Raw genomic sequence first — 25,523 nt, forward strand, 5'->3', positions numbered from 1 at the left:
TTATACAAGTTTAAGTTTGGAATGAAAGCCCTTAATTGGACTCCTTGCATCTCATGTTCATAAAATGTTTGAAAATGATCAAAAATTGAAAATGAGTATCTTTGTAGATCTAAATGTCATTAGCATACAATCAATTAATCACTTTACATCAGTTGACTCCATCTCTCTCACTCCCTTCAGTTGTATGCTTTGTTGCACAAGTGGAACAGTGAGATAAATCAACCACTCATTTATTTGCTTTATTGCATAAATCACACTGCAACAAAATGAAATAAATCAAATAAAGAAGTTCAAGATGGGTTTCGGTGAATTCCTGAGATGCTTGGAAATTAATCATGCAAATTAATATTATACCTCCTCAAGGGAATACATTTAATAGATTTTTCAATATTTGCTGTTCCTAACCTTTTTCCTCCTTTAATATATTCCCAAATGTTGCCACCATTTTTAGAACAAAAGATGATTAAATCAGTAATCTGCCTCGGTGTTGTCTGTTGCAAAAACAAACACACACACACACACACACACACACGCAAAAGTCTCTTGGAAGAATGTTAAACTTGTGACAAAATTGCTAAACAATTCAAAATTAAGGCTTGACTCTTCAGACACAATTCATACCAAACCCCTAAACTTTGAATAAAACAAAAGAGATATAATTGCACCAGGATCAGTAAAATTGGGTAGCCACTACCTAGTGTAAAATGTAATATGGCCCTTGGATAAGGCTGCAGAGACATAAAATTGGGGTAGCTAACTGGTCCTCTTCTTCTAATTGAACACTATGTATAATAAGGTATTTAAAATCCATTAAAAGTCTACTTAATACTTTTGAAAGTTGCCTGATTGATAGTATAACCCATGCCTACTTGGTGTGGCGCTCTGTCCCCCTCTAGTGTCACCTAGCCCAGCAAGAGATTGATGAGTCTTCTACAGCCTTGGCTAAGAGCCATGTGGCATTTAGCTCTAGAGGTCCCAGGTTTGAGCCCAATGACAACCACGGTCTGTTGGTGTTACAACAGCACTGGAAATTATAGGCAAATTTCCCTCTCAAATACGCAGGTGACATCAACTTTTCTGACACAGGTATAATTTAGGACAGGATTTAGCTCTGACTCATAACATGGTCAAATGAGCAGTGTGAGTACAAACTTCCCCACATTGCTTTCCTAATGTGACTCTTCTGGAGGAACCAGAGCAACAAGTTCAGTCTCCCTATCTACTCACTCCCTGACCCCTCTGCAGAGACTGCTAAAAACATCTGTCATTTGTGTAAATGATAACAATCATTTTGTGATGTGGACATTACTCTCCAGCAAACGGAAGTCAGATCACAATCATTGTCACAGAAGCCACCAAAATGCGGTTGAACAATAACAGCAATACAGACAGTTCTGAGCTGTTTTAAACTATTGACCTAAAGGTAAAAGGCTCAGTACACTTCCACTGAACATCCAGTATTTAGTGATCTATCAAACCTAAATAGTTTCATGCACAAATATATAGGAAACTCTGATACCAGTGACTGCCCAGATTATTACGAAGTCAGTTCCCTGATTCAGTAGTATATCATGATAGCAGCTTGTTTTAATACTATTACCAATGCAATGACAACTGTCAAATTTTAGTGATTCCTAACCACTAAGCCTTTTAAAGAATGTGGAAGAAAACGGGGTATATTTTTGTCTCCTCATGAACAGCTGACTGGCGTTTCCAGGTTGGAACCCATGGTTTTCAGATAATCAAACTCATCATGAGCCTGATTCACCATAAAGTGGTTTATGTGAGTTTAAATGAGGTGTCTTTTTCTTGCCTGGCAGAAAGCCAGCAAATTTTATTTCTGATTTCGAGAACACACTCAGGGCCACTTGTGTATAGTGATATGGACAGAATGAAATCTGCAGCACATTTATGAGACAAACTGGTAGCAGCATGGGGGAAACACTGCTCTTTGTTACACAGGCCAAATGTTAACAGTGGTGCACAAATAATATGATTTGTGTGCGAGCCTCCGACATAATATGTACCCTGTAAGGTGCCCTATCCGGATGTGCTTGGAATTTCATGTACAGATACAAATATGGAATGCTCCATTATACTGGACTGAACAGGCTCTCCAGTATTATCTTCTTACTATATGTTCCATTCTATGCATCCGACAAAGTGGGCTGTAGCCCACGAAAGCTTATGCTCTAATAAATTTGTCAGACTGTAAGGTACCACAAAAGTACTCCTGTTCTTTTAACCAGCTTGATGTCACACATAAGCATATATACTAAATAGAGTGATATTGTGATCATGGTTCTGTAGGTCCGAGAGATATCAGTTTGCCATCTCTTCTTTAGGAAAAGGAAAGAGTGTGTCAAAAAGATCAGGATGTTTGGGTTAAATAGTAAAGCCAGCATAAGCCTGAACCGCTTCCATAAAATACACCAGATATGAAATGGAGAAATAAAAGGGAAAGATCAGCTAACAAGGTGCTAGCAAAAATGAGTGCTCAAAATACCTGCTTACATTGGCCTAATAATTGTGGGCTTAGTCCCACAGTCTTTACACAAGAAAACTTTCCGCTGCTTTGAACAGAAATTAAACAAATAGGCTGCAAGATTGGGACTTAGAGCACTTCTCTATAACCAAAGGTATCACATTTGAGAATTGGCTTTTCTTTAAACCATAAACTTAATCAGAAGTTTAAAAGATTTAAAATCTTTATCAAGATAAAAATACAAAGTCTTTATCACTGGTCAACCCCTCTGGTAAGAATGATAAGAGATACCGTCTTCCTTAGGTTTTCTAAGTTTTTGGAGCTAATGAGCCACTTCCAGACAAAGAACACACCATCCCTGGAGAGCTCTAAACCTAATGATATACAGCTGAAATTTTGTAACTATAATCATACCAGAAGCAGTTCATTATTGTCTCATTGCTACCTTGGGCTCTTTCTGGCTCTTTTTTTTTTATCCACCTGGTCCTACTTGTCATACATTTTGACTGTAAGCTCTCCAGAACACGGGTCATCTTGTTACGTTTATGGGAAGTGGCTAGAATAATAGGCCCCTAATGTTGGGATACATGGTCCATACTTTAGGCTGAACTCCATAAGGCCTATGGTGTCCATGATTAACTAGAGAAAATCCAGATTTCCACCTGGAATGCACTAACCCTAAATGAGATCAGGCACTAGGTTTTATTAGACTGAGAGTTGCAAAGATACAACTTTGCACTTGCTGGGATAACTGAGGTGACCCTCGTGAAAAATGTTCAACCTTCGGTGGAAGATGCAAGTTTACTGCATTCTGGAGGAACCAGCCATGTAAACAGGGTGGAACTTGTCCTCCATTCACCCTTTAATAAATCACTCACAATGTGGCACCCTGTTTCTGATCAACTGCTATATGCCAGGCTGATTAATTGTCATGGGCAGCTGTCCATCATTGTAGCCTATGCTCCCACTGAGGAGCTATAGATGCTAATAAAGATCAATTCTAGCAGCAGTGACACAATCTGTTCTGCCGCATGACAAATTTTATTATACTTGGACATATGAATGTCACACCAAGGTGTCCCAGAAATGGCTTTGAGACTATTCTCAGGCCATTTTGCTCTCCTTTTGCACTTCTCATAATATTATCATCCTGGCAGTCGGTTCAGGCACTTAAATATCCATCAGGAAACCTGGATATCCAGTGATGGCCAGCCAAGCAAGGAGCTGGATCATATATTGGTCTGGAATTGTAGTTTAGTAAGGTCACATTGGGCCTACAGAGGTGCAGAATCCCCGGCAAATATTGATCGTTTCTCTTTGTTACTAAAATGGCAATTACCCCCTGATTTCAACACAAGAGTGTGCTTGTTATGACACATAAGGCCAGACAGTGCCATGATACTGTTGAACATAAACTTTTATAAATATGTTTTGGGCGAGAGCAAAAGTGAATCGTGAAGTTTATTTTTAGAACTTGGCAAAAGAGGCAGAAGAGGAAATAAGATCTAATAAATTATGACTCTCATTCAAAGCTGTTCAGTCACTTTGATTCAAAACTGGACTTCATGAGGAGTTTATGTCCATAAATATGGCCGATGGTAAAACATGCTTAATGCAAAAAGTCCTGTAAAGGTAGAAAGAATATTATGAGACAATATTTAACCATCCTGAAGCAACTCCATGCCCAGATTTGAATGTGTTAGAGGTAGATGCAATTCCTGACCCCAAAACCTGTGTAGATGTACCTACTTTGGAAGAGGTTCACTCTGATATAAAGAAACTGTGATGCAGGCATGCTGCTGGATCTAATGGCATAGCACCCAAACTTTCTCAGACGTACCATAGAGCCCATAAGTGTAGTATTACACCAATTTTTTCTCTGAGCTTGGACTACTGGGAAGATAAAAGTGGAGTAGAAGCAAGGGATCAACATCCTGCTTTATAAGGGGAAGGCCCATAGACTGAGTGCAGAAGCTGCAGGCCAATAACTCTGTTTTCTGTTCCCCAAAAAGTTTCTACGCACATCCTACTCACTGGGCCCCGGCCTCTCCTTGTGAAACGCCATCATCCAGAGGAACTGGGTTTCACTACTGGGCAATCTACAATGGACACTAAACTTGCTCTTCATCTTTTATCTGATGCAAATTCAACCATCTTTTGACAGTGGCATATGTAGACCTAAAGGCAGCCTTCAATTCTGTTGACAGAGCTGTCCTGGGGAAGGCTCTATGAAGCATTGGCATTCCCAACATCCTCTTGAGGTTAATTCAATACCTACATAATGACTCCAGAGCACAGGTAGGATGGGAGACCCATAGATCTTACAGGTTTTACACTAAATCTGGGTGAAGCAGGGATGTGCCTTGGCCCCTGCCTTGTTCTGATGTGCAATGGATTGGACATGAACATATCTCTGCAAATACCAGGATAACTGTCAGTTTAACTCCTTTTACCAACCTGGATTATGGGGATGATGATGTCCTCTTAAGCCAGGACCCAAATGACCTAGACACAAAAGACACACTAGAGATCTTCAGCATGTGGCAGCTGCTCTTGGGCAAAGACAAAAATCCAGAGTGTTGGTGCAAATGTTGTGATACAAGGCATCTGTGCTGCTGGACAAAGTGTGGAAGTGGTGGACGATTTCAGCTATCTGGGCAGCAAAACTGTCATCAAATGGATGTAGCCAGCCCGACACCCTAAGGAGAATCAATTTAGCAACCTCAGCCACGAAGAATATGCACAGAATCTGGAGCCTAAAGAAGGTGAAATTAAATACAAAAGTATGGATTTATCAAACCTGTGTAATCCCAATCCTTTTATATAGATCTGAAACATGGACATTGCCTAAACAAGACATTAGAAGACTGGAGGCATTTCATATGCATTGCCAGCAGTGACTATTATGCATAAGATGGTTTGATTTTATCAGTAATAGAGGCGTATTATGGAAAACTGACCTCTGAGATAAAGTCCCAGCATATCGGACTTGAGGTGAGGAGGGGACATTGCCGGGCCATGGACTAGCAGTGACCATGTGATCATCCGCAATTAACCTGGCTGCACCAGATCAGTAATAACCCTGCGGAACTCTCAGACGCCTGGAATAAAGCCATACAATGTGGCCGGGGCATTCAGCGCTACTGTCTCAGCATATTGTTGTTGTTGTTGCTCTTGGGCTACAGTCCCTAGATGCCACCACAACACAAATAAATAAATAAAAATCCTAGTAGCACCCACTGGGAGTGCTGTGAGGGGAATCCAAGCCTCTGCTGTTCTGGATCCCCTCAGTGTTTCAAGCTTCTGGAGCCTGACAAGAATCCCAGCCACTGCCCCAATCTCAGCATTCCTAGACACACTCTCAGGGCACAGATCTATCTATCTAGCACCCCCCTCCAAGTTTTGGGACCCACTGACCAGCTCCCTAGTCCATCTTGGTCCAGCACTGACCTGGCAGATTCACTGGCACTTAAACACATCCCGCTCCCAGAACTCCATCCTAAACACGTGAAGCTTCTGGTTATAGCTTAACAATCTCAGGGGCACACAGCAATTGTGAAGCAATTAATATATAGCGACATACTTGGCTCAGAATCTAGTGCATTTACGCTCTTTTATACTTAATAACGTAAGGCGCAGGAGAGTTCAGATCATACAAAATGATAAACACCAAATACATGTCTCTGTTTCCTCACCACTGTGAGGTATTCTTTGGGATGGGTTCCGATTCCCTACGGTAGTCCAGAGTCCTTGCAGTATATGGACTCAGAAAAGCAGGCAGGGTCTTCCTGTCCCCGGAAGCTACTACATGCTGGGTGACTTCTTCCTCATGGAGTCTCTTACCCAGTTTTCTGTGACTTTTCTCTCTCTTGCCCCACACTTTCTTTTCCTGTCTGGCCCCTGTTCCTGTGTGTTTCTTTTTTTTTTTTGTAAGCCCCTCCTAGTCACCTGGCCTTTTTTCGTTCTCCTTCTGGTAACTTTCTACTGCTCCAACCTTACCCCTCGCTTCAGAGGAATCAGCAAAACTTATTTTTCCCCCTTAAGGGTGTAACTTCTTTTAAAAATATTTTTATGAGATTTAAGTACCATCATTAACCTTCAGTACTTCCTTTTGTATTTGTCTAAGGTGTACATGCTATTGGCCTAGTCGGCAATAGTGGACTCATGTACATATAGGCATTAACAATACAGCATTTTCATAATATAACTTCACAATGTCAATCAGAATTTGTAAATTGTACAGATATAGCCCAATTCAACCCAATAAGTAACATCTAATTATGAAGTTTCAAAAAGGAAAATTTAATTTTAAAAGAGGTACAACATACTCCCACATTTCTGGTTGATGGGATGGGGCTTGATTTGCTGATGAATGATGTCCCAGATAAGGTTGAATTGGGGGGAACAGAGTCTCAAGTCCTTTTCATTCCAAAAGCCATATACTGCTGCCACTGAAAGCAACTTGATTCACAGAGATACGAGGATGAAAATAGGAAGAGACATTTAAAGGCTTTTAAAGCTCTAGTTTGGCAGCCCTCTTTCAGAAACAAAGTCTATTGACAGGTTTCAGAGTAGCAGCCGTGTTAGTCTGGTTAGACAAAGTTGGATGTATGGTCTTATCAGAAGACAGGCCTTTCAGTTCTTCTTGCAGTAGCTCAACCAGTGCTGCAGAGTCAATACCATCTTGGATGAAACAATTAGTAAGTCACATGTGGATCATTAGCAAAACAGACCGTCAGATGGGTCTGAAGTTCTCTCAAATTCTGATTTATGAGTTCCTGATGGCTCTTGAGTTACTCCTCTGTTCCCTTGAAGAAATCTGAAGCAAGAGGAAATGACTCCAAATTTCCTCTACACTCAGGAATTTCCAGGTTTTCTGATGGATGTTTCTACCCTGCTGTTCATAAATTCCAAGGCCAAGATCTTCCAGTTCTTCTAGCATTTGCAGTGCTTGCCAAGCCACCTGACAGCAGCTTCATCAACAGAATGAAGGGCCCTAGGGCCATTATGAACTCTGGTTAGTTGACACTCATCGACAACATGTTCCCCTGACAGATGGAGATCACACTGAGAAAGTGGGTCATTGCGCAGACCCCATGTGTAGAGGTTGGCTGGGCACATATTCCTTGACCAGTTCTTAACCTTTTCAGCAGAGCCCAAAGGTGAGGTGGCAAGTCAAATCCCGGAGGTCAAATGGTTGGATCAGTGACAAGGAAAGCATTCTAAATGTCTAGTCGACAACTCTTCATGCCATAGGGTTGCTGCTGACAGATTGGACGCTTCAACATAAGTCACACTCTGGGGTGACTGAAGATGTCTGTGTACCGTGGGAGACCTGAACTGGCATGTCGTTTTTTCACCTGTCTGTAAATTCTCTGCAACAAATGTGTGGAGGAGCTATGTTGCTAAGAACTGGTGGTCATGGAATAAGTGTGTGGCGCTAGGTGTCTGTGATGATGCAGATGGTCGTTCAATCTGATGTTGAGCAATTTAGTGTGAGGCGAACGACACCACACAGATATTCTGCTGAGGAATAGCGCAATGCCAGAGCCGATGTGTGACGTGTCTGTGCACCTGCGCCCCATATCGAACCAGCTAATATGCTGATTACTTATTCCTGGTCCTGAGTTTGGTAGCCGTGTGTTTTAGATGGTCACAGTAAATCAAAGAGCAGTCCAGTGTGGCACGATGGTTTTGCTTCACGTTTCAGTTGTTTGCCATTGAGGAAGATGTCTAACTCCCACTTAGCACTTGCATTGTGGAGGTGCAAGATGTTCAAAAACATCTTGGTCACACTTGGTTTGAGGCGCCAACTGCTACAGTAGTCTGCCATCTTGGCCAGGTCAGCGTGCAAGATATGGAAAAAAACCCAACCGTCATCTTCTAGTCAGACCTCATGTATAACACAGGCCATAAAACTTCCCCAAAATAGCTCCTAGAGCATATATTTTAGAAAAACAGCCAATCTTGATTTAACATTTGTCAATGATGGTGGTAAATTTTTCCATGGTTAATTATTCTCACCATTAAAAATATATGCCTTATTTCCAGTCTGAATTTGTCCCTCTTCAATGTCCAGCCATTGTATTGTATTATACGTTTTCTGCTAGATTGAAGAACTGATTGTTAAGTCTTTCTTCCACATATATACTTATAGACTGTAATTAAGTCACCATTTAACCTTCTCTTTGTTAATCTAAATGATTGAGCTATTTGAGTCTATCACTACAAAGCATGTTTTCTAATCCTTTAATCATTCTTGTGGCTCTTCTCTCACCCCTCTCCATTTTATCAACAACTTTTTTGAATTGTGAGTGCCAGCAATGGACACAATATTCCAGCAGTAGTCACACCAGTACCAAATACAGATGTAAAACAACCTCTCTTCTTCAATACGAGATTCTCCTGTTTATGCATTCCAGGATCATTGTAGCTCTTTTGGCTGCAGCATCACACTGGGAGGTCATATTCAGCTTATTATCTACCACGACCCCCAAATCTTTTTCAGAGGCACGAACAGAACATATATATTCCACTTGGGACAAAAGAATTCAGCTTGGTCAGGCACCCAAAGTTGTCAGAAAGTCAGGCTAAGCATGCCACCCAAGACTGATTGCATTAGCAAGGGGAGACTGCTGATTATTGAAGAAAATTCAAAGAGTCTAGTTATCACTTTACCAGTCACCGTGAAAGAGGAATTACTGTTGAAGAGAACTTGTGTCACCACAAAGCAATGCAAATGGTTGTGAATACAGCCTTCAGTGAAGTTTTCTACTAAAGAGCCAAATATTAGCATTATTATTAGTTTATTTGCATTATGAAGGACTTGGTTCAGGTCTCCCTGGATTTTCTTAGCAGCAAGAGATTGGGAGTGTTAAACATAAATGCCATAAGGCACTAAGTATGATGGTTTGAATATATGTAACCAAGCCATTGTTCTCATCTCTCATCACATTGGTATTGTCTATGCGAATCACAATACAACACATCGATGCAGTGTGATAATCTTTGACTGCTTCTTGCTGCATCTTAAGTAACCATCGTCCTATTGTGCATTCTGGCACAGCCTTACTGAACAACAAGTCTTCTTCAACAGAGGCAGCGGAAACACACCTTCACAACACACCCAGTTGATTCATTGAGTTGAATTGCTAATTAGTCAGGTTTTCTAAATTTTGCAGGCAATTACTCTCTGCCATTCTCAGCTATATTCTACCAATATGACACAAAACAGTGTTATCTGACAATGACATTGATTTCAGTTGGAGAGTTGCCTCAGACATTATAACTTTTGAAAGCCTCTCTAGCACAGGGAAGGATATGAATTTCTGCAGTGGTACACACCTTCCACTTGTGTGATTTGTAAAGACTTCAACAAAATACCTTAAAGGCGGTCATGTGGATGCTACAGTTTCAGTTTGATCATTCAAATCTTGTTGATCTATCAAGGCTTCAAAATCCTGGAGTTTTCCTTTCCATGCCAGATGTCTAGCTTCAGAGCATGGCAACTTTGAAGTCTCTGTGCTTTCAGCAGCCAGAAGTTCAGAACACACTTCATGTGGTTTTAAATTGACTGACACAAAACCAATCATCATATTTGTTGTCATATTTCTGCAGAGTTATTGTTGTTTTCATTTCTAAATCATCACTGGAACAATTGGTCATCGTCCTCTTCCCAAAACAATCTCTTTCCAAATCACCTCTTGAACAGAACGAGCTGCCAAAAAGACTGAAAGACACATGCAACGTAGATACAGCAGTAAGCACCTTTGGGTGCTGGTGTTTACAGTGGACACTTATGGCATTTTAATTCAATGATATGTTTAACATGGTACATGGGTACTTGTAGTTTGCTATACCTAATAAATATTTTAATGTGCTTTGTATTACTTTTTGTTAAGGCATTCCCAAGCATATTCACAGAAGAAGATTTAATATTGTTTTATTAGCAGGGAGTCTAAAACACACTACATGCTAATTCTTCTCTACACACTAATTCCGTGCATTATTTCATTCATTAAACTATTATTTTGCTGAATTTCACTAAATCAAAAACCAGGCATTCTCAATTTACAATAATATAGTAGCCTTAAAGGATCACACTGTTGCATTCCTCCTCCACATCATACATTCTACATTTAACCCCTATTTGGGGATCTCAGGTTACAATATGGCAATGTCAAAAGCATACAATTATAGAGTTTATGTTATGTATCCAGTTTTTATCATTTCAAATTTACTTAATATCTGTACATACATTTTACACTTTTTGTGCCACCACTGGCAGACTCGTTGATTGAGGGATACCCTCCCTTAGGTCACATAGATCTGTATCTAATAAATTGTATAATTATATATCACTTTTAAGACAGTTAAGAATACCATCAGAACATAAGAACGGCCATACTGGGTCCGACCAAAAGTCCCTCTAGCCCAGTATCCTGTCTTCCGACAATGGCCAATGCCAGGTGCCCCAGAGGGAATGAACAGAACAGGTAATCATCAAGTGATCCATTCCCTGTTGCCCACTCCCAGCTTCTGGCAAACAGAGGCTAGGGATACCATCCCTGCCCATCCTGGCTAATAGCCATTGAAGGACCTATCTTCCATTAACTTATCTAGTTCTTTTTTGAACCCTGTTATAGTCCCAATTTTCCCTATTTGATGTAGAACAACCGTCCCCACGCTGTTGGAGGGTCTCAGATGCAAGAACCTAACAGAATAAAGTCATTCAAACAGAAAAAATGCTTGCTTCTTTTCAACAAGCAAGGGTACTAGGTCTATTTGTTCCAAGCATCAAGGCTGGGTAGTGTCTTGTTTCAAAGATCCCCATTTCTGTCAAGAGAAGCAATTTCCATTTCCTCTGTGAGCTTATTCTGCCTCAGGAGCTGCTGCCTCCTGGGCAGGTGCTGGGAAAAGTGTCCATTGCAGTTATCTGTGAAACTTCTTCCAGTGCTTCTTGTAGCTTTTTAAAACATTATTACGGAATGGCCCTATCTGGATCTCTGTACTAATCTTTTGTTATTTTTTATAAATTTAATTATTTTTTTTATTTTAGATGTAATCACAAATGCTACGGGAGGAATAGGAAGATGGGACTCCCCAAGCTGGAATCATTCTTTTCCTTTATAGTGTGATTCCTTCAGCATGTGATGTCATCCCTTCTATGAACAAGGGATGACACTAAACTGGGAGGAGTGGTAGATATGCCGGAGGGTAGGGATACGATAGAATCATAGAATCATAGAATCATAGAATATCAGGGTTGGAAGGGACCCCAGAAGGTCATCTAGTCCAACCCCCTGCTCAAAGCAGGACCAATTCCCAGTTAAATCATCCCAGCCAGGGCTTTGTCAAGCCTGACCTTAAAAACCTCTAAGGAAGGAGATTCTACCACCTCCCTAGGTAACGCATTCCAGTGTTTCACCACCCTCTTAGTGAAAAAGTTTTTCCTAATATCCAATCTAAACCTCCCCCACTGCAACTTGAGACCATTACTCCTCGTTCTGTCATCTGCTACCATTGAGAACAGTCTAGAGCCATCCTCTTTGGAACCCCCTTTCAGGTAGTTGAAAGCAGCTATCAAATCCCCCCTCATTCTTCTCTTCTGCAGGCTGAACAATCCCAGCTCCCTCAGCCTCTCCTCATAACTCATGTGTTCCAGACCCCTAATCATTTTTGTTGCCCTTCGCTGGACTCTCTCCAATTTATCCACATCCTTCTTGAAGTGTGGGGCCCAAAACTGGACACAGTACTCCAGATGAGGCCTCACCAATGTCGAATAGAGGGGAACGATCACGTCCCTCGATCTGCTCGCTATGCCCCTACTTATACATCCCAAAATGCCATTGGCCTTCTTGGCAACAAGGGCACACTGCTGACTCATATCCAGCTTCTCGTCCACTGTCACCCCTAGGTCCTTTTCTGCAGAACTGCTGCCTAGCCATTCGGTCCCTAGTCTGTAGCTGTGCATTGGGTTCTTCCGTCCTAAGTGCAGGACCCTGCACTTATCCTTATTGAACCTCATCAGATTCCTTTTGGCCCAATCCTCCAATTTGTCTAGGTCCTTCTGTATCCTATCCCTCCCCTCCAGCGTATCTACCACTCCTCCCAGTTTAGTATCATCCGCAAATTTGCTGAGAGTGCAATCCACACCATCCTCCAGATCATTTATGAAGATATTGAATAAAACCGGCCCCAGGACCGACCCCTGGGGCACTCCACTGGATACCGGCTGCCAACTAGACATGGAGCCATTGATCACTACCCGTTGAGCCCGACATTTTAGCCAGCTTTCTACCCACCTTATAGTGCATTCATCCAGCCCATACTTCCTTAACTTGCTGACAAGAATACTATGGGAGACCATGTCAAAAGCTTTGCTAAAGTCAAGAAACAATACATCCACTGCTTTCCCTTCATCCACAGAACCAGTAATCTCATCATAAAAGGCGATTAGATTAGTTAGGCATGACCTTCCCTTGGTGAATCCATGCTGGCTGTTCCTGATCACTTTCCTCTCATGCAAGTGCTTCAGGATTGATTCTTTGAGGACCTGCTCCATGATTTTTCCAGGGACTGAGGTGAGGCTGACTGGCCTGTAGTTCCCAGGATCATCCTTCTTCCCTTTTTTAAAGATTGGCACTACATTAGCCTTTTTCCAGTCATCCGGGACTTCCCCGGTTCGCCACGAGTTTTCAAAGATAATGGCCAGTGGCTCTGCAATCACAGCCGCCAATTCCTTCAGCACTCTCGGATGCAACTCGTCCGGCCCCATGGACTTGTGCACGTCCAGCTTTTCTAAATAGTCCCTAACCGCCTCTATCTCCACAGAGGGCTGGCCATCTCTTCCGCATTTTGTGATGCCCAGCGCAGCAGTCTGGGAGCTGACCTTGTTAGTGAAAACAGAGGCAAAAAAAGCATTGAGTACATGCTCATACAGAGGGACCTAGACAAATTAGAGGATTGGGCCAAAAGAAATCTGATGAGGTTCAACAAGGACAAGTGCAGAGTCCTGTACTTAGGATGGCAGAATCCCATGCACTGCTACAGACTAGGGACTGAGTGGCTAGGCAGCAGTTCTGCAGAAAAGGACCTAGGCGTTACAGTGAATGAGAAGCTGGATATGAGTCAGCAGTGTGCCCTTGTTGCCAAGAAGGCTAAGGGCATTTTGGGCTATATAAGTAGGAGCTTTGCCAGCAGATCAAGGGATGTGATCATTTCCCTCTATTCGGCATTGGTGAGGCCTCATCTGGAATCCTGTGTCCAGTTTGGGGCCCCACACTACAAGAAGGATGTGGAAAAATTGGAAAGAGTCCAGTGGAGGGCAACAAAAATGATTGGGGGCTGGAGAATATGACTTATGAGGAGAAGCTGAGGGAACTGGGATTATTTTAGTCTGCAGAAGAGAAAACTGAGGGGGAATTTGATAGCTGCTTTCAACTACCTGAAAGGGGGTTCCAAAAAGGATGGATCTACACTGTTCTCAGTGGTACCACATGGCAGAACAAGGAGTAATGGTCTCAAGTTGCAGTGGGAGAGGTTTAGGTTGGATATTAGGAAAAACTTTTTTACTAGGAGGGTGGTGAAGCACTGGATTGGGTTACCTAGGGAGGTGGTAGAATCTCCTTCCTTAGAGGTTTTTAAGGTCAGGCTTGACAAAGCCCTGGCTGGGATGATTTAGTTGGAGATCCTGCTTTTGAGCAGGGGGTTGGACTAGATGACCTCCTGAGGTCCCTCCCAACCCTGATATTCTATGATTCTATGATATTCTATTATTCTAAGGGCTACCTCTCTTTTGAACCTCATAGTCTCATACAGGGGTATTCCATAATATGAAAGGAAAACTACTATCTCTTGAATAAATTATGCCACTGTGCTCAGTGGAGGGGGGGGTAGTATCTCTTGCTTCACTCTCTACCCACCTACAAAGCTAGAGCTTACAGCTACAACTCAGTAGCATAAAACAGAGCTGGCTCTCCTCTTTCTGCACCTCCCTCTTTCTTGACTATGGAAGCAGAGGAGAGCATGGGCTCCTTTACTTTCATGCTCAAGACCTTTAGTTAGAAAGCTGAGGTGTTGCAGTTTGCTGAGGCCCTTTGGGGATGTGACACTATATTGAAAAAGGACAACTGACAAAGACTCACTTGCACTTTCAGAATTATCTCCAGCTGTGCTAAGAGTGTTCTGCTCAGAACTGAAACAGACTTATCCATGGTTAAAATGCCACAAACCCTACATCTTTTCTTAGCAAGCCTTAATTTTTGATATTTTATTTTCTTTGACCATTATTTCAGCGAACTGTGTAAGGTGTGGGAAAAACTGTAAAAACTTATAATCATAAATATGCCTGACTCTCATACTACATTGGAGTTATTTTTTTTCTGCTTGTAAGATAGCCTGACACAGTATATGTTAACCATCACCATTCTCTGAAACAAACCTTTACTTTCTAATCGCTTCCATTGCTGATGATAGCCCTCATTCTGCATTGCTCTTTTCCCTTGTGGATTTCAAGATATCTTTCCAACTAGAAGAATACAAGTTGTTTAACACATCCTTATTTGTTAATAGTTCCCCCAAAGTTTGCATAAAATCCTGGCAAATCATACACAGAAAAGGGAGTTAAATGAACTGGAAGTTTCTAACCATACATTTTCTTTACATCAGATTCTGAGTTTCTTTTGGAACTTTGCAGAGCAATCCTCTCCCACACACGCATGGCTGACTGGACTATCATTATTCTGAAGTAGTCTTGTACTCCCAAAGTAGCAAGGAAAAATGAATAATCCCATATAAAAGTGCAAAAAAAGCAGAGTGCCGAACTGGCATCACGAAGCAAGTAAAGTGGAAGAGAGTACTTGCATTGTTGCAAATGTAAACAGCACTGGGTAGTAGCTGTCGTTCAAAATAGTGGCTGTGACTAGCTAGCAAGATTTACGACAAGGGCAGTCAATCCAAGACAGGCTGACAAAGATGACTGGAATTGCAGTTCTTCAAAGGAAAGGTAGGGAATGCCTGTAAATGTGGCAGTTAAGAAAAGAGTGTAGACATTTCTGAAATCTTACGTCATGCTTTGGCAATGATGGTGGCACAAAACAATAGGCAATATTGGAGCTGTCTCTGATTCAGGGCGTGTGATTACTAGATTTCCACAATGGCCATTTATGATTTTCTTGCCAACTTTTGGCTTGCCAATTTGCTGATGCTGGCTGTTGGGGACAGAGGTGTATGTACAGTTGTCATAAATATACACAGGGCAGCTGTACTGAATTGCCTTACCTGTAAGGGGTTAATCCATTCAATTAACCTAGTTGGCAACTGACCAGAAGGACCAATGGGGGAAGAAGATACTTTCAAACCTGTGGGGGGAGGGGAGAGGTTTTGTTTGTGCTCTCTTTGTTTGTTCCTTCTCTGGAAAAACATCTCCTGAAAACTTACCTGAAATGAGAATCTAAGATTACAAAAATTGTAAGTAAGGCAAGGAAATGTGCTAGATTATCTTTTGTTTTAGCTTGTGAATTTTCCCTATGCTAAGAGGTAATTTAATTTCTGTTTTGTAACTAGAAAGCAGAATCAGAGAGAAATCCTCTGTGTTTTAAATCTTTTTATTTACTCTCTAAAGTTACCTTCCATCCTGATTTTGCAGGTGTGATTCTTTTACTTTTTTTAAAAATAACATTCTTCTTTTAAGAACCTGATTGATTTCCAATGTCCTAAAAACCAAGGAGTTTGGTGTGTGCTCACATTGTAACCAATTGGTTATTAGATGATTCTCAAGCCTCCCCAGGAAAGGTGGTGAAGGGGCTTGGGGTAATATTTTGGGGAAACAGAGACTCCACGTGACCCTTTTTCCTGATTTTCTGTCTAAATCACTTGGTGGTGGCAGCAATACCGTCCAAGAACAAGGAAAGGATTTGTGCCTTGGGGAAGTTTTAACCTAAGCTGGTAGAAATAAGCTTAAGGGGTCTTTCATGCAGGTCCCCACACCTGTACCCCACGGTTCAGAGTGGGGAGGAAACCCTGACAACACTGCACTGAGATTTTGATCATGCAACTATCTTTTTCTTATTACACTGTTCCATGGCAACCTACTGAGTTTGTGGCCATGCATTATTGCACACGGTACCCTAATGCTTCTTTGTTTGGCCAACTATCTCTGTGCCCCTGCAGATGAGGCACCTAACAGGTCTATCCATTGGCATGTTCTTTGTTACCTATTGTCAGATGGTGAACTTTAGCAGTGGCCATGGTTGGACATGCAATAACTGAGATGCTGTTTCACTACATCAGCCCTTGCTGTTTTACTGGTTGTTTTTCATCATGCAGACTGGGTGGACTGCCTTTCTGAGAGCTGCTGTGATACTAGTGATTCTGACCAGTGTCTGGGGAGCAGATTACTGGCCACAACTCATACCCATCCCCTTTGGGGTGTCAGGTGCCACAGTGGAATAAGAACGGAGATGTCCCTAAGCTCCAAAGAGTATAGGGACTGCAATTTGCTGTTGATGGGGCCACACAAGTTCAGAAAAGACTCTAAGTCCTCTCCTACAACTGTGAACCCATTGAAGGTTCCAAGTCATACCTATAACTATTATTTCAATATTATCTAAAAGCAATGGTTTGCCTATCATTTATGGGTGGGCAGAGCAAGACAGGTATCTGGCAATCAAACATTTCTTTGTGCTCATTTTTTACATGCAGCACTTCTGGGCTCTAATGCAAATTACTCATCTCCACACATTCTTTGTACATTACATGGCTTCATAGGGTTGTATTGTAAGCATTTTGAAGCAGGATTATGTTCCTATTCAGGCTTTGCACTCCAGGTCAGACTGTTTGCTTCTTCTACCATCTGTATCACATGCAATCTCCATGTACAGAACATTTTTTTCCACTTGTCTCCAAGGGTTGAATGTCCTCCTAACCGATAGCTACTCAAGTGATTCTCTCAGAATTTTAAGGTTAAGCTTAAAACATGTCTGTTTTCCAGTTATTTCTCAATTGCTGCTGTACACATGGCTACATTTGATATACGTACTTAGTATTGGTCCTTCATACTTGAAGGACAGATGATAAATCAAGAGCTAGATTGAGGCTATCCTTGCATGGGCTTGCAAGAGGTTGAAGAAAAGGGTTCAAAATGCTCTTTCCCCCTCTCCTTGAGCACCTGATCAAGAAGAAGATGCAATCTTGGTTCACTTGAACTCTGAGTGTGCATGGATTTGAATGTTTAGTATTTACAGCAACACTCAGCACCAAAAAGGAGCTATACCCTGACCTTCTATATTAGTCAGCAGAGCAAGGCTGGCCCTGGGGACTGGAAATTTCGCCCTTTCAAAGAGGGTTGCAGCTGCTGCTCAGGCCTGTGTTATCTCAGTGCTCCCAGATACATTCTAGGTCAGTAATAATGTCTGCTGGTGCTGTTGTCCACAAGCCCCCCAAATACAGATTCTGGCTGTGAAAACCAGAATAGAGCCCCCCCCCCCCAATAAATCATCAGATCAATGACAAATTTTGATCAAATTTCCTTAGCCCTGGTTTCCTGTGTGATAATTAATTTTCGAAATGCCTTCTAAAATGAACTCAAGCTGGTTTCTCTCTTATAGCTTCTTATATCATGATACAGTCATGGCATGTTTCCTAACAAATGAAGATAGACTCCCTGTCCCAGAGTGTTCAGTCTAAATCCGAGTGGGTGCAATTACTTTCCTTTCACCTTTTCCCTCAGCAAGAATGAAATTAATAGTACACTTACTGGTAAAAAAAAGTTTTTAAAAGCCCACACCTTTATCTATACTGATTGTGAGATAAGTACAATAAGAGGAAACAACAGACAGGGGGAAAGGAAGAAGTGTAGGGGCTCCCTTCAAGAGTCCATGAGAGATGTGCTTTAATATTACTTATCCCTACCCCTTTCCATTCTCTCCTAGCACTCCTCCTGTGTTCTCATACAATATTAATCTTGTAATGTTGTACAAAGAGAAGGTGACAAAATAAAGGGCCAAATTCTAAAACTTTTCTGATTGGCCCCAAACCAGGTACATATTAACACTGTACTGTCAATGAGACCATTGTCTGGTGAGCCCCGACCTAACACACAGACTCACGATACACCAGGACTTTTTTTTCATTGATTGATTATAATTTTAAACATATATTTCCAGAACAGAGTATGAGCAAATTATAAAGAATAAACTTGGTTTTAATTAATATAGACTTAATGAAGATTTGACTCATAATTACAGAAGTTTCTTTTGTAGAAAGAATTGTTTTATTACAATCAAAACATAATTACATTATAGTATTCTCTTTCCATTCAACCACATATATTAAAGTTAATGTTATTTTAATTCCTTCACATACTGGTTGAATCAGTACCCGTGAAGAGGGGTATTAGACATGTATTAGTGAGGGATGGGAGAGCTAGTCGGAATACATTTGCCTCATCTGTTTTCATATATTATTTATTAAAAATGTACTGCCTCTAGAAATAACTTCCAGATTTCTCCATATTTTTCTGTTTTGTTTTGTAATCTGAATAGAAGATTTCCATATGAAGCTCCTTCTGTAGAAGACTTCAAGGTTAACTCTGTGGTGCTTCTTTTAAAATCATGGTAAGTACGCACTCACACCCAGGAAAGACCATGTTATTGTACTGTGGTAGGGTTCTGTGGGTTTCAGCAGTGAATTATATACTTAGCACGTGCTTATTAATATTAATGTATACTGATGCATGTTTGACAAGATGTTAACAATGACTGAGGGTTAAACTTTTGGGAGGGCACTTATAAAGTTGCTGGGGAATACTATCAATCATAGGGGGCCTCCAAAATAGAATAAAGTCACTTAAATAAAGCATACAACTTGCAAGGAGTGCTGTGTACCTTCATGGTCATGAATGCCTCTCCAGTGTAGGGCCTGAATCAGGAAACATAAGAACATAAGAATGGCCACAATGGGTCAGACCAATGCTCCATCTAGCCCAGTATTGTGTCATCTGAGAATGGCCAATGCCAGATGCTTCACAGGGAATGAATAGTACAGGGCAATCATCAAGTTCATCAAAATTATCAAGTAATCCGTTTCCTATTGTCCCGTCCCAACATTTGGCAATTAGGCTTAGAAAAAACCAGAGCATGGGATTGCATCCCTGATCATCTTGGCTGATAGTCATTGATGGACCTATTCTCCCTGAACTTATCTAATTCTTTTTTGAACCCAGTTATACTTTTGGCCTTCACAACATCATCTAGCAATGAGTTCCACAGTTTGACTGTGCACTGTGTGAAGAAGTACTTCTTTTGTTTGTTTTAAACCAGCTGCCATTTGCTTCAGTTCCATTGACTTCAATGGGACATAAGCATGTGCGTAAGTGCTATCCTGAATATGCATGCTTTTCCTGAAACAGTACATTTGTCCAAAGTTTGTTGGAAATCATAGACACATAGAAACATCTGTGTGTTGGGGGAGTTATTTCATGTGAACATATTTCTCTCTCCCCCACTGTTTGGGTTCATGGTAGTGATACAAAAGGATTTTGAGCTGCTCTATTTTGATTTTTAAGCACAGCACTGAAAACATTGCTGAAAATAGAGAAAGAACTGAAATAAAATTAACTAAATTGTTAAGAAATGGGGTGTCCACGATAGACCATAACATTAAGGTGCATACATTAACAAATAAGAATATACTAAAGAAATAAGGTGATTGTTTATAGTTTAAAAGTTTGATAATTTAAGTATGCATACAATGTTGGCACACAGCCCAGGGCAGTGAATTAGTAGTTTAAGCAGGTTAGGCTATGGCTAGTGTGTTGGTAGGCAGAGTATGGACTGAGGTTAGGTAAAGGTCACTCCAAAACTGAAAGGAAGGGTCAGTCAGGCATACTGAGTCCAATAGTAGCTGAGGGTCCCCAGATCGTCATAGTAAGCATTTCATAATACTAAGACTTGTTGTGTAACAGTTTTGATTGACAGTTAGACTAATCATAAATGATAAATCTATAAGTATGGACCAAAAAGAGAGGGTGTGAAGGTCATTGGAGGATAGGTATACTAACCAAGCCAATCAGAACAGGCCAAAAATTGAATAAAAGACAGAGAGCAAGCAAGCAAAAGTCAGGAGCAGGAGAAGAAGAAGGAGAACTAGAAGAAGATCAGAAGAAACCTAACAGAACAAAGGAATCAGAAGAAGTACCAGAAACAACCATAGGGTAACAGCAGAAGCAGTGATGTGTAGGTTTATGTTACTATGCATAAAGTTTAGAGTTTATTAAGATTGCTGTCAGTGTCCTGCATATGACTGATCACCATGTGTAGAACATAATCACTTTAACTTGTATACCTGTGATAAGGGATTTATGTTTTAATTTAGGTTTAGATTAATTGTATTAGGAAAGATTGGTTACACTAAATAAAGAAAACATTTTGTTTTGGGAAAGTACTGCCTGGGTGTCAGTCCTTTGAGCAGAAGGCTGTATCTGTTTCCTCCCAGGGGAACAGACCTATTCTGTTCTGGAGACTTTCCTGAAGGGCACAGGGAGATCCTTGGTAAACCCTGACAATTCTATTCGGGCGAGCCCCTCCTTTCACCTTGCAGGAACACATTAATAGGTCAACACCTTGGGAAGTAAGCAATAGAAGGGCTACTCTGGAATCCCTGAGACTGTTCTTGGAGTAACAGCAGACCTTTGCTTGCTTGAATTACATGTGGTACATCATGGTGGCTGTAATGTAGCCTGAACCTGTGAAGTGAGCTTTTCTAGAATTATTACTGCACATGGTAAAAAACACTTGTATGAAGCTTTGATTTGTTTCTCCTTTTTTAAAAATAGCATTCCTGCAGACTTTTGTAATAGAGGCCTGCTGCCAAACACAGTATGACTAGTTGTCTTTGAATGTTAACTTTCCAGTCACTGCTCTTGCCCACATGCCGCTTGACAAGTGCTGTACTACTCAGGAAAGATCGCATTAATTACCACTTGACTGTTAGTTATCTCTCCATTTCTTGCAGCACTATTCAATCATATACTAATATTCATTGTACAGAGTGAATATGAAATGAATATTCATGACACAGCTAATTGTCATTGACATCTCTGACTTCATTATAATTTCTGTTTAGATTAGCACTTCTTGATACTTACAATATGCCCATCCCTGTGCTACATAACTATTATGTGCATGAGAAGCTCAGACCCAATTACAAAAACATAGGTGTTCACATCTAATAATATTGAGGATATTTGGAGTAATTTGTTTCTTATGCATGCGTAGATGGATTCAAGTAGCTTCTGTAATATTTTTCACATGTTTATAGCAGACTATGTACTGTATGTTTTAATTACCAGTCAAGCTCTTAATAATTCAGGACTTCTAAAACCTTTAGCAGAACTCACGTAAGCATTTTCCTTCTACTGGGATTTTATGGCAGACATATGGAACGATGTATTTACTCTGTGCATTTCATCCCAGCTTTATGAATGCAATAGGGAAAATATTGCAAGCAAACTAAACCTTGCATATGAGCCAATATAACATTTATCAAGACACTTGTTTTTCTTGCAAATTTGGTAAGTTCTTGAAATCTATCTGACTCAGTCTCATTTAAACCAATGTGTTTTGTGAAACAGCATCTACCTGGGACCTTGTAGGTACTCAGGAAACTTAATTTAATTGGCTACAGTTGTAGTGTTAGACAGCGAAATGCCAAGGAAGGTTTACTTCATTTTTTAAAAGGGAATAGGAGGAAAGAACAAAATAAAAGTGGCATACCAAATACCATATCCTTAACCCTGGAGTGATTTTGTTACAAAGATAAATATAGGGCAAAAATGGATTCAAATACAGCCCAAATTTTAAAGAGGATTATTTTTGTTGAAACTAAATATCTTTACAGTCTGATTTGCAAAGTCAAGATGCATTTAAAAATTACATTGAAAGACTGCTGAATTTAAAATGTAGGCAATTTTGGATCAGAAATTGTGAGAGGGGAACCTGTCAAAGAGAGGAAGGCAGTGGATTGGGGGAAAAGTTATGATGGTTTGTTAGCAGCCTGATCATGTTTTTGTGAGGCTATATTTAGCAGAGTTCATGTGGCAAGGTGAATAGCTGCCCCTTTCCTCATCTGGGAAGAAAGCTGACCCTAAATGTTGTGATCAGACCATACTGAACTATTTGCCTGGCTGCAGAGTGCCTACCAATTCTTGTTTGTTATAAATGTCAGCCTTTGGAGCTGTTATTTACAAGCACTCTCTGTGGTAGCCCTGAGATTCCCAAGGCATCGCTGGTTGGAGTAGTGTGTACATTAAGTTATTTCATTCAGGGCAATCAAGGACACAGAGATTCAGACTGACAGCTCACAACCTTACTACATTTTATAGTGGCCAGCGTTCTATTCATTCAATTGATTTTTTTAAGAAGTCTGAAATTATTAACTTTCCTAAGGAATACCTTCAGTTTCACTTACCTATTAACAAACAGTTTCACTCAACTTTCCTTTAGCTTTGTATCCTTTTTTTTACCCTTTATAGCATGCCAGGCAAATGTACAGAGACATAAATAATAAAGAAACTACTAATAGGATAGATGAATAAATTGTGACATAGTTGTAGCCTAATTTTAATTTTCATCTTTGATATAAAGGTAACAAAAAGAGTATAAAACTGCTAAATAAATAAAGCCCTGTGTATCGCCTCAGCTTAACAGTGTTGCAGCTTCTGGAATGTTTAACAGCCCAGGAAGAGCTGTTAAATAAACCATCCATGAACATTCCAAGTCAGAGAAGTAGTGGAAAGAGCAAACTATCTGAGAAACACATTAAGAACAAAAGGAAGTACTGCAGGTTTCCTGAAGAACATGGACAAAGGGTCATTCTGTGACATGCATGGACCCAGTTAGCTAGTCTCCTGCTGATGGGAAGTAACAGCACATGATACTCCCTGACAGAAGTTTTCCTGGAGGTCATATCTGATGTTGGTGACATTTATAAAAAGAATTTAGGTCTGTAAGAAGAGAAGTGTAGAAGATAGGACAAAGAGGGTGAGTGAAATGGAAAAGTGGGTATGCTTCCAGCAAGAGTAAATTACTTCAAACCCCTCCATCTCTCACCAACATAAAGTAACAGTCCTAGAATGTAAAATGAAAGACTTACATGTGTTGGAACCTGATTCAGGGAAGCACCCCTATTCAGGACAGCATGTAGGAATGCAGTTAAGGTCCACTTAAGCAAGTGACATTGCAGGACACGTGTTAAGGAAGTTTAAACACTTTAAGCTTTAAGCATGTGCTTAAGGGCTGTGTTAACTAGGGATGAACTTAAGCAAATACTGTCCTCAATCAGGGCCTTGATCAGCAATTTAGTAAGCTGGGCACACAGAATATCTGCATTGTGGAGATGCCCAAGTATGTGAAATTGGGCAATAAGGTAAAATTCATGGCTGAAGTGCTTCCAGAAATGCTAGACCCACTGGAAGGTGTGAACACTGACATGGAGTGAGTAAATAGAACTCAAGGTCTGCAACTGGACTGGACAGCTGGCCTCACCACATTCTGATGCACTTCCTCTGATTCATGGCAAAGGAAACTATTTTAAAAGAGAGAAATACAGACAGTATCTTGCAAACCTTCAATGGACTGGATATTTCTACGATATCTAAGAAAAGAGAAATGTAAACAACATGAACTGAAAATTCTGCTCAACCAAGGAGACTGGGAAACCTTCCCAAGTGACAGCTATCAGCTTCTGCAGAACATAAACTTTCATTAAAAAACCCAATTCATTTTTAATCTCTGTGTTTTGGAGATAACTTTCCAGATGTTAACCATATGCAAACTGATGCAGGGATCTCTTCTTAATCTGCAGGCAAAAAGCTCCAGGAGGAATTGAAGGTATGTTTTGGAACTTTTAAAAAACACATATATTTTGTTAAATCTTTTCAGTTTTGATTTTGATGAGAAACACTAAATCTCCTGTATTGTAGTCAATACTGCTTTTACTGATCATAATATATTTTGAATTAAGCTGCTATACTTTTCTTAAGGGCTCCAAACTGAGATATCTAAATTCACTACAGCAAGAAGGGATATTGGGAAAACAATGGCTTCATTGCAATCATGTGAAAGACTTTATAATACCATATTTGCATACAAAAGAGGACCCATTCAAAATAAATATACTGATGAGAACTAGAGAAAAAGGATTTGCAATAATGTTATTTGAAGTGCTGCAAAAAGTGCAGCTCTCATCTAATAGAGAAGCTCTTTCAATGTCAGGACAAGATTTTGACAAGAGCAAAGAGAAGACAAGGTGATAGCAATTGTGATCCAGATTCCAAGAGATAACACTTTTACACATGCACAGCTGTTGTATTTGACCCCACTTCACTTTTTTAATATAATCTGTAAAACCCTAGTAGATGTACTAAATGTCAGGCAGAGGTGGTCACATTTTAATGTGTGTTGTGGCAAAGGAATAGTGACACAATACTAATTGCATATTCATTTAGTCAAACAGATACAGAACTAGAAGAAGCTTGCTTCAGTCTGTGTCTACAAGATATTCTAACACAGGTGGGGAAATATGTTACCTGTTTTTATGCACTCCACCTACTGACTTAAAAGCCAGGGACTGACCTTTGTAGTAAATAATTAGCATCAAGCATGTTGTTTTTAACCTACTTGTAACACACTTTGATCCCATCCACATGGAGATGACCATACTGAGTTGTAACAACCTTACTTTAAACAATGTGTAGATGGGCACTATTTTTAACAAGCCAATACCGTTAGATGAAATCCCAGCAAAAATATATTTATGCAATTACTTGGAATACATATCCCAATCTGTAAAATGAGGACAGTGGTACTCATCTGTAACTTTGAGATCTATGGATGAAAAGCACTATGTAAGAGCTAGGAGTTACTACTACTACTAGTAGTAATAGTATAAAATCTAGCTCTGGAGTGGCACAGGGTGAACTTCTCTAGTTTAGCTCTCTCTGGTCCGGCAACATCCACGGTCTGCAATGACTTTATTT

The 25,523-nt window shown here is 40.5% G+C and overlaps 1 protein-coding gene across 12 annotated transcripts in view; it reads right to left on the bottom strand.

Moving 5' to 3' along the window:
* Positions 1-25,523, bottom strand: part of TAFA5 (TAFA chemokine like family member 5) — a gene marked incomplete at its 3' end in the record, with an annotated part of 615,005 nt that overhangs the window by 31,740 nt on the left and 557,742 nt on the right. For 2 of the 12 annotated variants that reach the window (XR_014709321.1, XR_014709326.1), the window contains exon 5: positions 4,943-5,184. The exons of 8 other annotated variants lie outside the window; for them this stretch is intronic. Of the gene's footprint in view, positions 1-4,942; positions 5,185-5,204; positions 5,242-13,306; positions 13,377-25,523 lie in introns of those variants that run through there. 2 more of the 12 variants (XR_014709328.1, XR_014709329.1) reach the window with 2 other exon arrangements.

Source organism: Lepidochelys olivacea (genome assembly GCF_965140295.1).
Source record: "Lepidochelys olivacea isolate rLepOli2 genome assembly, chromosome: 1".
NCBI classification, from domain to species: Eukaryota; Metazoa; Chordata; order Testudines; family Cheloniidae; genus Lepidochelys; species Lepidochelys olivacea.